We start from the raw sequence: 14,627 nt of genomic DNA, 5'->3' as shown, positions 1-14,627 counted from the left end.
CTGAGATTTTTTTTTTAATTCTAGGACATGATCAATCTTACAGAATATTTCATGAGCCTATGATAAAGATGTATATTCAGTAGTTTTGGGGTAAAATGTTCTGTAAGTGTCTGTTAGGCTCATTTATTCTAGAGTTCTGCTTAAGTACATATTTTCTTTGCTTATTTTTTGTTTGGAGGATCTGTTCCATTCAGTCAGTGAGGTATTGAAGTCCCTGGCTACTATAGTGCTGCTCTTTATCATTTTGTTTAGATTAAGTAGGATTTCCTTTATGAATCTGGGCACTCCTCTGTTAGGTGTACAAATATTTAGGATTATTAACTCTTCTTGTTGAATTGTTCCTTTCACCATTATATAGTGACCATCTTTGTCTTTCTTTACTTTTGTTGATGTAAAATTTATGTTATCTGATATGAGAATGGTTACATCAACTTTCTTTTGGTTTCCATTTGCATGGAATATTGTTTTCTATCCTTTTACTTTGAGTCTAAATGGGTTCTTGCGTGTTGGAGGTGTTTCCTGGAGACAACAGATACTTGGGTTGTATCTTTTTACCCATTCAGCCAGCCTATATGTCTCTTGAGTGACAAATTCAAGCCAGTCCCATTTATTGAAAGAATTCCTATGTGGGGTGGATTTCTCTTCTTAATCTTGAGTAGACCCTTATTGCTTTGTCTTACCTCTTGAGCCATTGTGGTAACTAGGCTCTGAACTTCCGCTTTTGGATGATTTTAAACTGGTGGGTGTCTATTGTGCTGATCAGTGTAAAATGCATGTCTGAGTACTTTCTGCAGGGCAAGTCTGGTCTTTGTAAATTCCCTTGGCAATTGCTTTGCTCAGAAAGGCTTTATTTCTACCTCATATAGGAAGCTTAGTTTTGCAGGATACAACATTCTAGGCTGGCCATTATTCTGTTGTAGAAGACTGAGGATGGGTCCCCAGTCCCTTCTGGCTTATAGGTTTCAGTTGAGAAGTCTGCAGTTAGTGTGATAGGTTTTCCTTTTTAAGTTACCTGCTGTTTACACTTTACTGCTCACAGAAGTGCCTCCTTCATGTTTACTTTGACCAGCCTAATGAGTATGTGTCATGGTGATTGCTTCTTTACAATGAATCTCCCAAGAATCTTGTGTGTTTCTTGTACCTGGATATCAAGATTTAGAGCAAGGCCAGGGAAATTTTCCTCAATTATTCCCTCAAATAAATTATCCAACCCTTGTGTATTTTCTTCTTTGTCCTCAAGGGTGCCTGTGATTCTTATGTTTGTCCTCTTTACATAATCCCACTTTTTGTGGGCTTTTTTCATTCTTCTTATTTCTCTGTTCTTATTCTTTGACTGATTTGTTTAGTTCATAATGGAAAAGACTGCAGTACTCAGACTAAATTAGCTTAGCCTATGGCTCCCATGGCAACTGAATGCACAGGCAGAACAGGAGCAGTGGCTCCTTCCTCCATTCACTACAATAGGGAGAGCAGGTTGATCCAAGAGACTTGTGAGCCGCTGCTTCTCCCCCAGCAGAAGCATGCCACTGGTAGAGACCTTTGTGGATGGAGAGGCCTACCTCCTTCACCTTGGGTGGAATGAGGGTGAACAATTGGAGATTCTCTTATCTACCACATCACATGGAGATATATACCAGTGGGTCAGACACATCAACTGTGGGGTAGCTCAAAAGCCAGTCTTGGACAGAGAGGGAATGAACACTGATCAGATGGGAGAGTGTGTGGAGTTCCAGGGAGAAAATAGAGAGGGCACATGCCTCACCCCACAGAGAAACCAGACTAGTGAACAGGGACAGAAAAAGGCTGGCTCAGGCCTTATCTTAGTACATGATTAGGCCACTCCCCTTGGGAGAAGCTATCTGGGCTTGGAGAGATAGCTCTGAACTCCATATGAGTGCTCCCTCTAGCATCCAGATAAGCAAACTCTGAATCCCATTGAGGCTTAGCCAAGCTCATCAGGATTTCTCATTCCAGCCATGATCTATTTTGCTTCTACCCCATCTCAGGGGAAGAAGGGACCAAGAAACACCCTGGGTGCTCCAGAGTTCCTCCTAAAGCATGGGACATGACAACTGGCTCCTCCAAACAAACTACAATCAATAATGGAGGAACAACCTCGTAGCTAAACTTAGTGCCTTCCAACTCAAGCAATTAGGGAGAGTGGATTTGTACCCAGAAGTACAATCCACCAGTTTAGAGATTAAGCTGAAGGAAAAAACTCACTACATGCCAATGGGAAGAGGTGAAGACAATAGGTAATCCAAGAAGTTCATCAAACCTGTTAAAACAACCCAAAGGCAACTCAGTCCCAGCACTCCTTTCCCTGGCATGGCCAGGGATTGATCTTTGGGGACTCAGAGATCCCTATAAGACAGCCCTAGCACTCCAAGTTCTAAATTAAAAGGTCAGATGTGAAGGAATCAATGGGACAACTCTGGAAACATGAAAAATCAGAGCAAAAGGACACCCCCAAAAGAAATTAATAACTCCTTACCAATGGATACCAACCTAAACAAAATGGTTAAAATGACAGATGAAGAATTTTGAGGTGAAAGACCTCTACAGCAAGAACTATGAAACACTGAGGAGAGTGATAGCAGAGGACAGAAACAGATGGAAAAACAAACCATATTCATGGATCAGCCGAATCAACATTATTAAAATGTCTATGCTACACAAAATGATTTACAGATTCAATGCAATCCCTATTAAAATACCAACATCATTTTTACATATCTAAAAAAATAGTTCTATGCTTTATATGGAACTACAGAAGACCCTGTATAGCCAAAGCAACTTTTAGCAAAAAGAACAAATTGGGAGGCATCAATTTACAGACCTCAAGCTATACTATATGGCTATAGAAACCAAAACAGCATGGCCCTGTCACAAGAAGAGAGACGTAGACCAATAGACCAAAACAGAGAACCCAGATATAAAACTATCCTTGTATTGCCTTCTGATCTTTGACAAAGCAGACAAAAACATACACTGGTATAAAGAACCCCTATTCTATAAATGGTACTGGGAAAATTGGATAGCCACATATAGAAGACTGATACAGGATCCACGCCTCTCACCACTCACAAAAATCAACTCACCATGGATAACAGACTTAAATCTAAGGCATAAAACTATAAATATTCTGGAAGAAAATGTTGGGAAAACTCTTATAGACATCAGCCTAGGCAAAGAATTTATGAAGAAAACCCCAAAAGCAATCACAGCAACAATAAAAATAAAGAAATGGGACCTGATCAGTGTACAAAGCTTCTGTATAGCCAAGGAAACAATTATTAGAGCAAACACAACCTACAGAATGGGAGAAAATATTTGCATGCTACACATCCAATAACTAGATTCGATAAACAACTCAAGCAAATCAGCAAGAAAAAAATCAAATAACCCCATTACAAAATTGGCAAAAGACATGCTAAGAACCTTTGCAAAAGAAAACAGACTAATGGCCAACAAAAACATAAAAAAATGTTCACCATTTCTAATCATTAGGGAAATGCAAATCAAAGATATGAGATATCACCATGAGATATCACCTAATACCAGTTAGAATGGCTTTTATCAAAAAGTCCCAAAACAACAAATGCTGTCACGGATGCAGAGAGATAGGAACACTCATACACTGACAATGGGACTGCAAACTAGTACAACCTTTGTGGAAAGTAATATGAAGAGACCTCAAAGAACTAAAAATAGAACTACCATTTAATCTAGCAATCCCACTAGTGGGTATTTACCCAGAGAAAAAAAGACATTGTTAAACAAGACACCTGCACTGGAATGTTTATTGCAGCACAATTCACAATCACAAAGATGTAGAAACAACCCAAGTGCCCACCAATACATAAATGGATTCATAAAATGTGTTATATATATACCATAGAATACAACTTAGCCATAAAAAGAAATGGTGAAGTAATACCTCTCGTATTAGTCTGGATGGAACTGGAGACCATTCTTCTAAGTGAAGTACCACAAGAATGGAAAAACAAACACTCCATGTGCTCACCATTAAATTGGAACTAGTTGATCGACGCTTGTGTGCACATATGGAAATAACATTCATCAGAAATCAAGCAGGTGGGAAGGAGAGGAGGAGATGGGTAAATTCACACTTAATGGGTACAATGCACACTATCTGGTTTATAAGCACACTTATAATTTTGAAATGATACAAAAGCAATTTGTGTAACCAAAATGTTTGTATCCCCATAATATCCTGAAATTAAAAAAATAAATAAAATTCAAAGAATAAATAAATACTTTTAAAAAGAGAAAAAAATAAAGGTACATGTACTTAAATCAAAAAAAAAATTCAAATATGGATTGTAAGAAAGTTCCATGAAATGCAAGAGAAAATAGAAACCCATCATAAAGAAGCCACAAAAACAATGCTGGAAATGAGTGAAAATTTCTCTAAAGAAATTGATGTATTAAAGAAAAGCCAAACAGTAAATGTGGAAATGAGAAATTTATTCGATGAATTATAAAACAGTGGAAAGCCTTAAGAATATGCTATTTTTAAGTGTCTCTCAATAATGTTTACAGTTTCAGTGTAAAGATCCTACATTAGTTTTCTACTTATTTGTTACTGACATATAGAAGTCCAATTGATTTTTTGCAAATTTACCTTGCGTCCAGCAAGTTTGCAAGACTCTTCTGTAGTTTCTCTACAGATGTCCTTGGATTTTTTATTCACACAATTATGAATAATTCCTATTACACTCTTTTTTATGCATTCAATATTTTGCTGTTGCTTACTAAACTGCTTAGGAATTTATTCAGTACAATGCTGAATAGATGTGATACTAGTGGGCATCCATGTTTCATTCCCAATCTCAAAGCCAAATTGTCAACATTTCACCACTAAATATATGTGTCTTTGCTATATAAATTTTGTAATTTCCCTCAATCATATTAAGAAGCTCCCATCTATTCCTAGTTTCCTTAGAAAACTTTGAACTGCCATTGAATTTTAGTAAATGTGCTTTCTGCACTCTTGAGATGATTACATGATTTTCCCCCGTTGCTCTCTTAATGCAATAAAATATATTGATTGATTATCAATATTAAACAGCTTTGCATTCTCAGAATAAGCCCAATCAGGTTATGATGTATTATCATTTTTATATTTCATTGATCATAATTTGTTTATAATATTTGCATCTATATTCTTGAGAGATTGACCTCAATTTTTTCTTTCTTCTAAGGTCTTTGTCATGTGTTGGGATTAAGTTTATGTTGCTCTCATAAAATAAAATAAAAAATATTCTCACTTTTTGAAATGTCTGGAAGCACTTGTGTAAGATTGGTATTAATTTCTTCTTAAATACTGGGTAATATTCACTGGTGAAGCCATCTGAGTGAGCATGAAATTACTTTTAAGAAAGGGTTTGATTTTTGTTCTCAATGTAATAGTTACATAGCTATTCAGATTTTCTTACTTTTTTAAAAATAGAGCTTTGCTAATTTGTCCCCATTTACTCTACCTTTTCAAATTCATTAGCATAAAATCGGTAGTAATGTCTTATTATTGTCTTTGTAACATCTATAGAATTTGCTTTGGTGACATCTTTTTCCTTCCTGACACTATTAATTTAGTCTCTTTTTCTCTCTCTCTCTGTGTCTCTCTCTCTCTCTCGTCTCTTCCCACACTGTCCTCTCTTTTAACAGTATTGATGCAGATTTATCAATTTTACTGGTCTTTTTAAAGAATCTTGTTGGCTTTGTGGATTTTCTCTATTTCATATTAATTAATTAATTAAATTATATTTATATTATATTTATTTATTTATGTTTATGGACTTCCTTCTGCATTATTGTATTTAATTACTTCTTCTTGAGGTGGAAACATTGATTTTCAGCCTTCCTTCTTTTCTAATATGCAGTATACACTTAGAACTATAAATTTCCTTGTAATCACTGCCTACCCCACAAGATTTGATTTGTTAGATTTTTATTATCATTAGAATATAATATTTTCTAATTTCCAGTGTTAGTTCTTCTTTAACCATAGATTATTTATATCTTCTTATTTTCCAAACACTTGGAAATTTTCTTATCTTCTCTCATTCATTTTTAGCTTACTTGTACTGGCTAAGACTTCTAGTATGATACTGAAAATATTGGTACCTGATCTCATCTCCAATATTGTATGTGACCTTTCAACATTTCTCCATCTAAGTAAGATGTTTGCTACAGGATTTTGGAAGTATACACTACCGTGTTAAAGAAGTAGAACCTGCAACCTTAAGTACTTTGCTCTACTTCCACTCATTAAGCAACATTCAGAATATTTTCCCTTATTTCATGTATCTCCTAAACTCAGCCAGTGCTAAGAAATGTCTACATGGTCACCTAGGCCTGCCAGTCTCTTCATGGAGGTTAGAGCTTATCTGAGTCATTTCAGATCTCAGGCATCATGGTTAATCCGGGGAGGATTCTTAGAGAATTGTCTTTGTGCATCTCTTTTTCCCTCTTATCAGGCATCTAGTTCCTTGAACCCCACTCTGCTCCTCTCTCTCTTCCACTCACACACAACTCCACCAACAAAGAAAGAGGATCTGCTGTCAACCATCTCCTCCCTACCTTGAATACAAGTCATATTTTTTCCTTATTCCAAGGTATTTGCATTGCAACTTCTGTACTTGTGGGCTGACAAGATTAAATCATTCCCTCCCACTTCCTGAAATGGTTTTCAGTTCTCAGCAACCAGTGGACAAAATATTTACGTGAGTAACACCTTTTCCGGGTTCTCCTGGAACCATGGCATTTAGTCTGGGGCTAGTAGACAGACAGCATTTGTGCTTCTCCATGGCCCCTGGCACCCTGGCAGACATTGTTAACTTTCCAATAGAATGAAGTCCTGCTATACTTCCCAACATTGCACTCCAGGCTCTCAAAGACCACATCTTCTAACAGATACCTATTCTCCTCTGTGAAGATCTGGCTTCGTTGTGGGCCCCCAAGTTGGAAGGCCCTTTGGTGGGAGATGTGCTCTCTAGGTTGCTTCTCATAAGCGACTATGGTTTCTCTTTTCAGCCACCCTCCAAAGAATTGAGGAGAACATCGCCCACAGTATAGCATGGAAAGATTTCATTTTTAATAAGTGGATTTCAGTTTTTATATATTGAGAAAAAATCAGTGGCCTAGGAAATGAAACTAGCTGCCAAAACAAAGAGTCATTTTTCATGGGGCAAGGGTTGAAACTTACTTGTATCCTGATATTTTTAATTGAAGGGGAAAAAAAAGCAAAGCCAGATGAGTCACTATATTGTGATTGATTTTCATTTCACTTTTTCTTTAGTTTCCAATATTCATCTGTCCTCTCTACTCTCATAACTGGGAAGTTTTTACAATTATCTCCTTTTCCATCTCTTTTCTTTATGCCTTAGGCTCCCAGGGCTCCTCTTATTAGATGAGTAAGTGATAAACATTTTTATGACTAGTACAGCTAAGCAGAGATTCTTTTTTTCCCTAGAACAGAACAGAGCAAAGGCCAGATCAGGCCTGGTTATTCCAGAAGAAGGAAAGGGCACTAGCTTCAACTTGGCTTCATCTTATGCCAATTTGCTTAATTTGGACTTTCTCTTAAAGAAGCAGCTTCCTGGGCTACATTGTTCTGCTCTTTGAGGAATTATTGATAGCTTCTTTCAATTGTAAAATGCCTTAAATATATGAAGAGTGAGTTAAGAGTGATTTGTTAAGTATGCAATCATGCATGCTATACCGACGTGAATAAGAATTTCTTTTTACAAATGTGAGTGAAAAAGCAAATCCTCTTCTTCTTTTTGATCATTAGTGAAAGGCAATGTCCACACAAATGAAGGTCCATATTAGTGTTCCAAAGTTATTTTTCAGGTGAAAACAGAACACATTTGTATTGTAGAATAACAACTATTTTTGCATGGAACAAAGTGCCACATTTCTATCTTTCTGACCTTCCATGACCTTGAAAATTGACCACTGAGTTGTGATGGGAGGAAGAGGTCATAGTCACCGAGATGACTGCAGTTGTTTTGCTCATGTCTGGATTTACAAGTAACCTCTGGGTCCTTCCACCTCCTCTTTCTTCTCTCTTGCCATTTCTCTTTACTGGCATTCAAGGGCAAGCGTATAAGAAACTTACCTATGAAAGCCCCCCTGTATTGAAGAAAACACGAAGGGTTTGGGAGGGAGTGGGAAGGCCAGTGGGAAAGAGCCAGCTTCTATTTACTTTATGTGTATTTCTCAAGAGAAAGATGTTCCCTTTCAAGAGACTGAGACCACCCAGGACAGTGAAACAGCCTTGAGACAGATGGTCTCCTCAGATGGGCCTCTTTGGGCACAAGTTGTCTTACTCCTCTAGAGACTGGCTGGGAAATTTGGTCACATTGCACAACAGGTCCTGGAGATTCAAACTTTAACACAGACAAATTTCAGGAGAGAGGGAGGGTGGATTTCCAGCCATCCCTCTTATATCTTCCTTTCCAAGCCCTTTCTGTTCTGCCTGAACCCCCTCTTCTTATTTACTCCTTGACTCCCCCAGCAAGTCCCTGTGCATTGACCTCCTTGAAAGTCAGCTTACAGATGTGAGAATCCCAGTCCTTTCCAAGTCCCTGTGGTTGCCACATTCATTACTCATGAAAGAGACAGGGAGCCCCAACTCCCCACAGAGCCTCTGGTCTTTACTTTACTTTATTTATTTGTTTATTGATTTTGCCGCAGCTCCTGCTGGAACCCAGGGAGTCTCAGTCTCCTTGACCCAGTCCGTGAGCACTCAGGCTTTGCTAGAAAGAGCCGTCAGGTCTAGCATCTCAATCAGGTGAGAGTTGCAGTATTTTAATTTTTTTTTTTTTTGAGATGAGCTCAGCCAAAAATGTATGCTTATACATTTTCATGGATGTTCATACATGTGTGAATTTAAAAACATGATTATGAATGGAGGCAAAGGAAAAAAGCCTTCCTGCATGTGCAATACTTAAAAATAACAATACTGAATGTAAATAAAGGGGAAGGCACTTCCTGTAAGTTTGTGAAGAGTTCCGAAAATAGCTTCAGGCCTAAGCCAAAGTTAACACAGTGACACAGCCGGAATTTCCATGAAAGCATTGGTACGTAGGGTGTTTGTGCTAGTAAAATTGTGCAAATACCTACAGCTTAGATGCTCTGTTCACCATAGCTTGACTGTCTTGCACTCAATGACTCGAGATTCCTTGGTTCTTATGCCCATTTTTAACTCCCAATTTAAAAGGCCTCAGTCATGTACCTTCTGGTGTTCAAAAACTTTCAAACCTGTCCTGTATTTTGTAAAACAGCATGAAACCCTGCCTTGTCATTAAATCAACACACCAAAATCATTATTCAGTCAGTGTGTGCGATATGTGTGTGTGTACACACTCATGCATGCGGGGTCAGGCCAGGGAGACTTTCCTCTTATCCACCCCACTGCCATTTACCATAGTTCTCTACATCATAAAAAAAGAAAGGAAAACTATTTTTCTATGTTGATAAAAAAGACTTAGGTTCAAATGATGATTTTTCAAAACTGTTTTCACTGAAATTATCACATTGAATCTTTGCAAAAATCCAGGACTGTTGGGAAGCCAAAGATTCAGAAAAGTTGTAAAATTCAGTGATCCCTGGATTTTCAATTTCTTAGACTGGTAAAAATTTAAAAATTATTTAGGAGGCCATTTTGGGATAGCAAAATCGGTATTTTGCCAAAACAGAACATTTTAAAAATGTGCATCCGTAGTGATGAGGACACTCAATGCCACACACACTATGCCGTGCACTTCTCCATGGGCTCTCCAGTCAGGTTTCCTTGGTGATACTACCTGTCAGTACAGTGCACGCTATCCCATCATAAGGTTAGTGTACATCATACTGACACTGAAAGCTCTGACTTCAGCATGATACAACTCATCCACGTAACAAAAAACACATATACCCCATATAAAAGTTTACATTTGAAAAAAAGAATGAGCACTATAGCCAATGTTAAATAAACAAATAATCTCATTTAATCCTCACAACAACCCTGAAAAGGTAGACGGCAAGGTCAGCCAAGTTGCCAAGAGCCGTACAGCTAACAGGTGGCAAAGAGGATGCTCTGACCAAGAAAATATGAGTCTGGTGGTTGTATACTTAAAAGCCATGCAAAATTTTCTTTTCAATGTTATTTTTTATGAAAGAGTGTATGCATTTTTGCCTCAAACATTATAAATCATTTGGACATAGCGTTAGAATAAAGAATAGCCCTTCCCAAGAAAAGACAACTCAAAATTATACAAAGGCATATATGTATATTTTATTTACTTAATATACATGTAGACATATACATGTATGTTTATATACACATTTACATATGCCCCGCATTGTACTTCACTTTAAATTGTTATTATGTAACAGCAAAACCTTGGCAGTGGGTGGCCCTATCCCATGGCACATGTTGGAACTATTGATTTGGAGATTCTTGGACAAATTCTCTCGTATAGATCTGAAATCTATCCCATTGCCACCCAGAAAGCAAGGTACAGCAGCATTTGTGGTGTCTCCCAGGAAGAAAAACTCTACATCTTGTAACAAATAAAAACTGAACTGCTTCTTCCATTCTTTTAATGTGGATAATAGAGAAGAGAGAGAACTGACCCCTGGAACCTTCCTCAAATGAGTGATAGAATCATGAGTAGATGTTCCCATCTCCCCCCATTCCTTTCCAAGGAGATATTATCAAAGCATTCAGAGCATGCCCAAACTCCTACTGCCTCTTTGAAGAGGTCATCCAGTTATCTCGGTTTGACCTCCAACCACCAGGAGAAAAGAAGAGTGAAAAGTCTAGAACTGCACAAGCTTTAGATGAAAGAAATCTTAACAGTAAAAGGATGAAACCTCTTTAGATAATATCTGAGTTTGGTTTCATAATGTTTTGGGTAGAGAATGAAAGGTCAAAGGTAAACCTTTAACTGGTCTCTTGGTGCCCTGAAACTTCCATCTCACTGTTTATTATAAAGTGTTTCCTGATTTGAGTAAGGCTCTGAACAATTCCCCAAGCTTCAATGGCTAATAATGTCAGGAAAACTGCCCAACCCTGGAATCCTCATCCAAAGGGATTTTCATCCCACTCTGCTAGGTCTTGGTGGTGACGACTGTCAAGACTCAGACACGTAGTCTGGTGTTCTGGTAAATTTTTTCTTGAAGGTCTTTCTTCTCTCTTATCAGACATAGAAGTTACCATCTTCTCTGTGGATGTCAGAAAAGCCCTGGTTCTGGAAGCTTTGTATCCAGTCATACTAAAATCCTTTTAAGGCTCAAGGAAAATATCTTATTTTGCTTAAAATATCTGATAGTAATCAAAATAAAAATGGCAAACTAACTTTTTAAGTGATTTAATTTTCTTTGATGACTACATTCATCACCCCTACACAGATGATTCTAAGATCTATTATATGTTTTTCACTTTGACTTCTTATCTGGATTGCTTTTTAATGTAATTATTGCTTGCAACATGCATCTATTTGGATGGTCCCTTGTCACCTCAAATCAGCAGTTCCTAAAGGGACTCATCATCCTCTGCTCAGCCCTTCTCTTATATCTACCAAGATATAAGAATAAAGTATTGGGATGATTGTTTTAAAAGTTTTCTGTCATTACTGCCTTCTAAGCACACACTTAATTTACTCTTTCCTCTTTACTCTTTTTCCTTTTCCTCTTTTCCTCTTTCCTACTCTTTCCTCTTTTTTCTGATTGTACTATTAAACTGCCTACGCCTCTGCCCGAGACTTATCCAGGCTGACTTTGACAGATAGTTAGACTTGTTCACAATTCTTCCTCCTTTCTGTGTCCTTACCATGACTTCTCTCTGGGTAGAGTATATTTCCCTTCTCCACCTCACTGATACCAGGCTTGAATATGTCACTTGGTTCTGTCACATGTAGTGAATTAAAATGAAAAGTCATGGCAAGATTTTGCCAGCCCTCTGAGCATATGACATCTCCCGCTAGCAAGCATGCCCTAGCTAGGCATAGATCTTGCAATCTGGGTCTTAGAATGAGAAAACATCCTCTGTAGCCCAGAGCCAAATCCAGCTGAAGCCGGGAAAGCTTAGTCAAAACCCAGCAGAGGCATACCTAACGTGCAGACTCATGATCAAGAAATAAATGCTTGTTGGTATAGGCCGTTAAGATCTGGGATGTGTTTGAAACACAGCAACACTGCAGCAAAACTGACTTATACACTAAACTGCGAACTGTTCTTCACCTTGAATTATATCTTCCATTCTACGCTGTTTACATATACCAACTTTTCCCTGCCTCGCTTATTCTTCCTGTTCCCTTTCTCCTCTCTACTTTTACAAATCCCTGTTCTAGCTCCCCTTCATATATAAGGCTTTCTCTGACCCTTTATAATCTCTGACTACTCCCTCAGGCTTAATATAGACTGAAATAAATACCTTGTATTTTATTTCCAAATTATTTTATTTTTGATTATATAACTGACTCGTATTCCCTTAATGGATTATGACACCTTGTTGAGAAAGCTGTTTATCGATGTAGTATAAAGAACCTTGGCATTGAGTCAAAAGCCAATAGTTCAAATCTTGCTTCTGCCACTTGCCTTATAAACTTGAGCGAGCTATATAACCTCTCTGACCATCGGTTTCATTATCTTTAAAATGGTGGTTTTAATACAGGACTCAGAGGAAAGATTAAATAAAATAAAACAGACTATAAGCTCTATAGCTTGTCCTCACTCACGTTCACTCACCCACACCCTACTCTAGCCACTTTATTTTATTCCTTTTGCTATGATGCAACAAAACCAGTTTACGCAGATGTTTGAAATGATTGGAAGGTTTTGCATGAATCTTTCTCAAATAGGCAAAGTCAAATCAGTCATCTTCTAATATTTACACAACATCAAATTTAACCTAGAACTACAAAGATCCATTAAAGCACAGTAGAAATTTAAGACATGGTGTCTTGCTTTGACAACTCAATAGTATAGCCTATAAATCAAAAGTAATGAACACCCTTGAAAATAATTAAAAAACAGCTAAGGGATGAATTGTGCAGCCAGATTTTTTGAAGTTCAATTAAAAAAAATACGTAATCTAAGTAGTCTAAAAAGTGAAGAAGCTTTCAAGAAGGAAATTGGGCTGAATGTTTAAATAGATAGGCAGAAGGTTGAAGAAAGGGTATTCCAGGGAGGATGTGAGTAATGTCAATGTAGTCCAATGGAAGAAGAATGACATGACTTATGCAAAGACAATGGACAGATCAACCTGTAAGAACAAATTTACGCACCAGGCAGAAGACAAAATGAGATTGGTTTGATATAGTGAGGCCAGAGTAGGAAGAACCTGGAAAAATTGGTTGGATTTTATATTGTTGCCAAGAATAAACTATTATTATATGTCCTTGGGCAGGATAGTAGCCTGAAGAATAGACAGATGATATATGCAATTTATTATTCCCCCAGCTCCCAATAAATAATTAATTACACAAAAGCATTTTGCATTTGTTCTTACCTTTTCTGCTTTCTATTATTCTTCCTGGATCCTGTAATATATTTCCTCCAGTCATAAACCTAACATATGTATAACCTTTTACTAAACCTTTCTGAGATCTATAATAAGTAATAATAACTTTTGGAAATAACTGTTTTTAAAAATGAAATCTTTAAAAATTAGAGTTTATTGGTCCTGATTTCTTTTCCCCATCACCTGTACACAGAAGGAGAGCAGGACAGATGGGGAAAATTACACAAATCTATCTCACAGTGAAATATTACAATATTCAATAATTTAAAACTTGCATGATGATTTTTCTCATTTGGGACAAAATAATATTCACAAGTTTATCATGTGTGTATTTTCTATGTTTGAAATTTAGATTTCATGCACCCCCTTTTTTTGCAAAATTCTCTTAAGTTAGAGACTTTTTTAAGAATAATTCTGAGTGATAAAAAGAGCTGAGTTGAACAAAATTTCTCATAATACTGATAGAGGGATTGAGCTTTGAACTTGCCTTGGAATTGTACTCCATCTCTCCAAAATTGTTTAGCAAAAGGATCAGAAATCCTTGAACTGTGGCTTACTCTCCTCTTTATCAGTAGTCATAAGGAAGGAAACCAGTAATTTTTTTTAAAACTTCTTGGCTTTTCTAACATATTGTTCCTCTGACAACAAAAGAAGGGAAAAGTGTGCTTAATTACTTTGTGAAAGTAAGAGTCTGATATTAGCATGTATTAGATGGAAGACAGATTATATGGTAACGATAAAGAAAAACTGATTAGTGGCCCAAAAGAGAGATGACAGATACTGTTTTGTTTCATTGTCTTTTTGATTTGCTAAAACTTCTTTTCTTTCTTCCTAGACTTGAGTCACAGTGGCATTAAGACTTCCCGTTTGACTGCCAAATCCTTTAAATGAACCCATTCATGCCATCTGAATGCCGCGTGGTAGCGAGCACGTTCCGTCTGGTGTTTCCAGACTCTGAAGTCGGATTCTGTCACTTCCCTTTTCCTGCTGTACAGCACACGGGCCACAGATCCAAACACTTGATGGAAATTTTTCTTTCTATCTTAAATCTTCCAAAACTAGTTACCTCTGAGGCCAATGAACTCAA

General features: G+C 37.3%; 1 long non-coding RNA gene across 2 annotated transcripts in view; it reads left to right on the top strand.

The window, feature by feature from the left end:
• The window catches only part of LOC109729867 (uncharacterized), a 37,845-nt gene that overhangs the window by 21,386 nt on the left and 1,832 nt on the right, over nt 1-14,627 (top strand). Inside the window, exon 2 of one of the 2 annotated variants that reach the window (XR_002222344.2) lies at nt 8,725-8,821. The exons of the other annotated variant lie outside the window; for it this stretch is intronic. This is a non-coding gene — a long non-coding RNA (uncharacterized LOC109729867). The remainder of the gene's footprint in view (nt 1-8,724; nt 8,822-14,627) is intronic. 2 annotated transcript variants of the gene reach the window in all.

Source organism: Microcebus murinus, chromosome 10, assembly GCF_040939455.1.
Source record: "Microcebus murinus isolate Inina chromosome 10, M.murinus_Inina_mat1.0, whole genome shotgun sequence".
NCBI lineage: Eukaryota > Metazoa > Chordata > Mammalia > Primates > Cheirogaleidae > Microcebus > Microcebus murinus.
The sequence above is the reverse complement of the archived record's forward strand: the minus strand, read 5'-3'. Positions and strand labels throughout refer to the sequence as shown.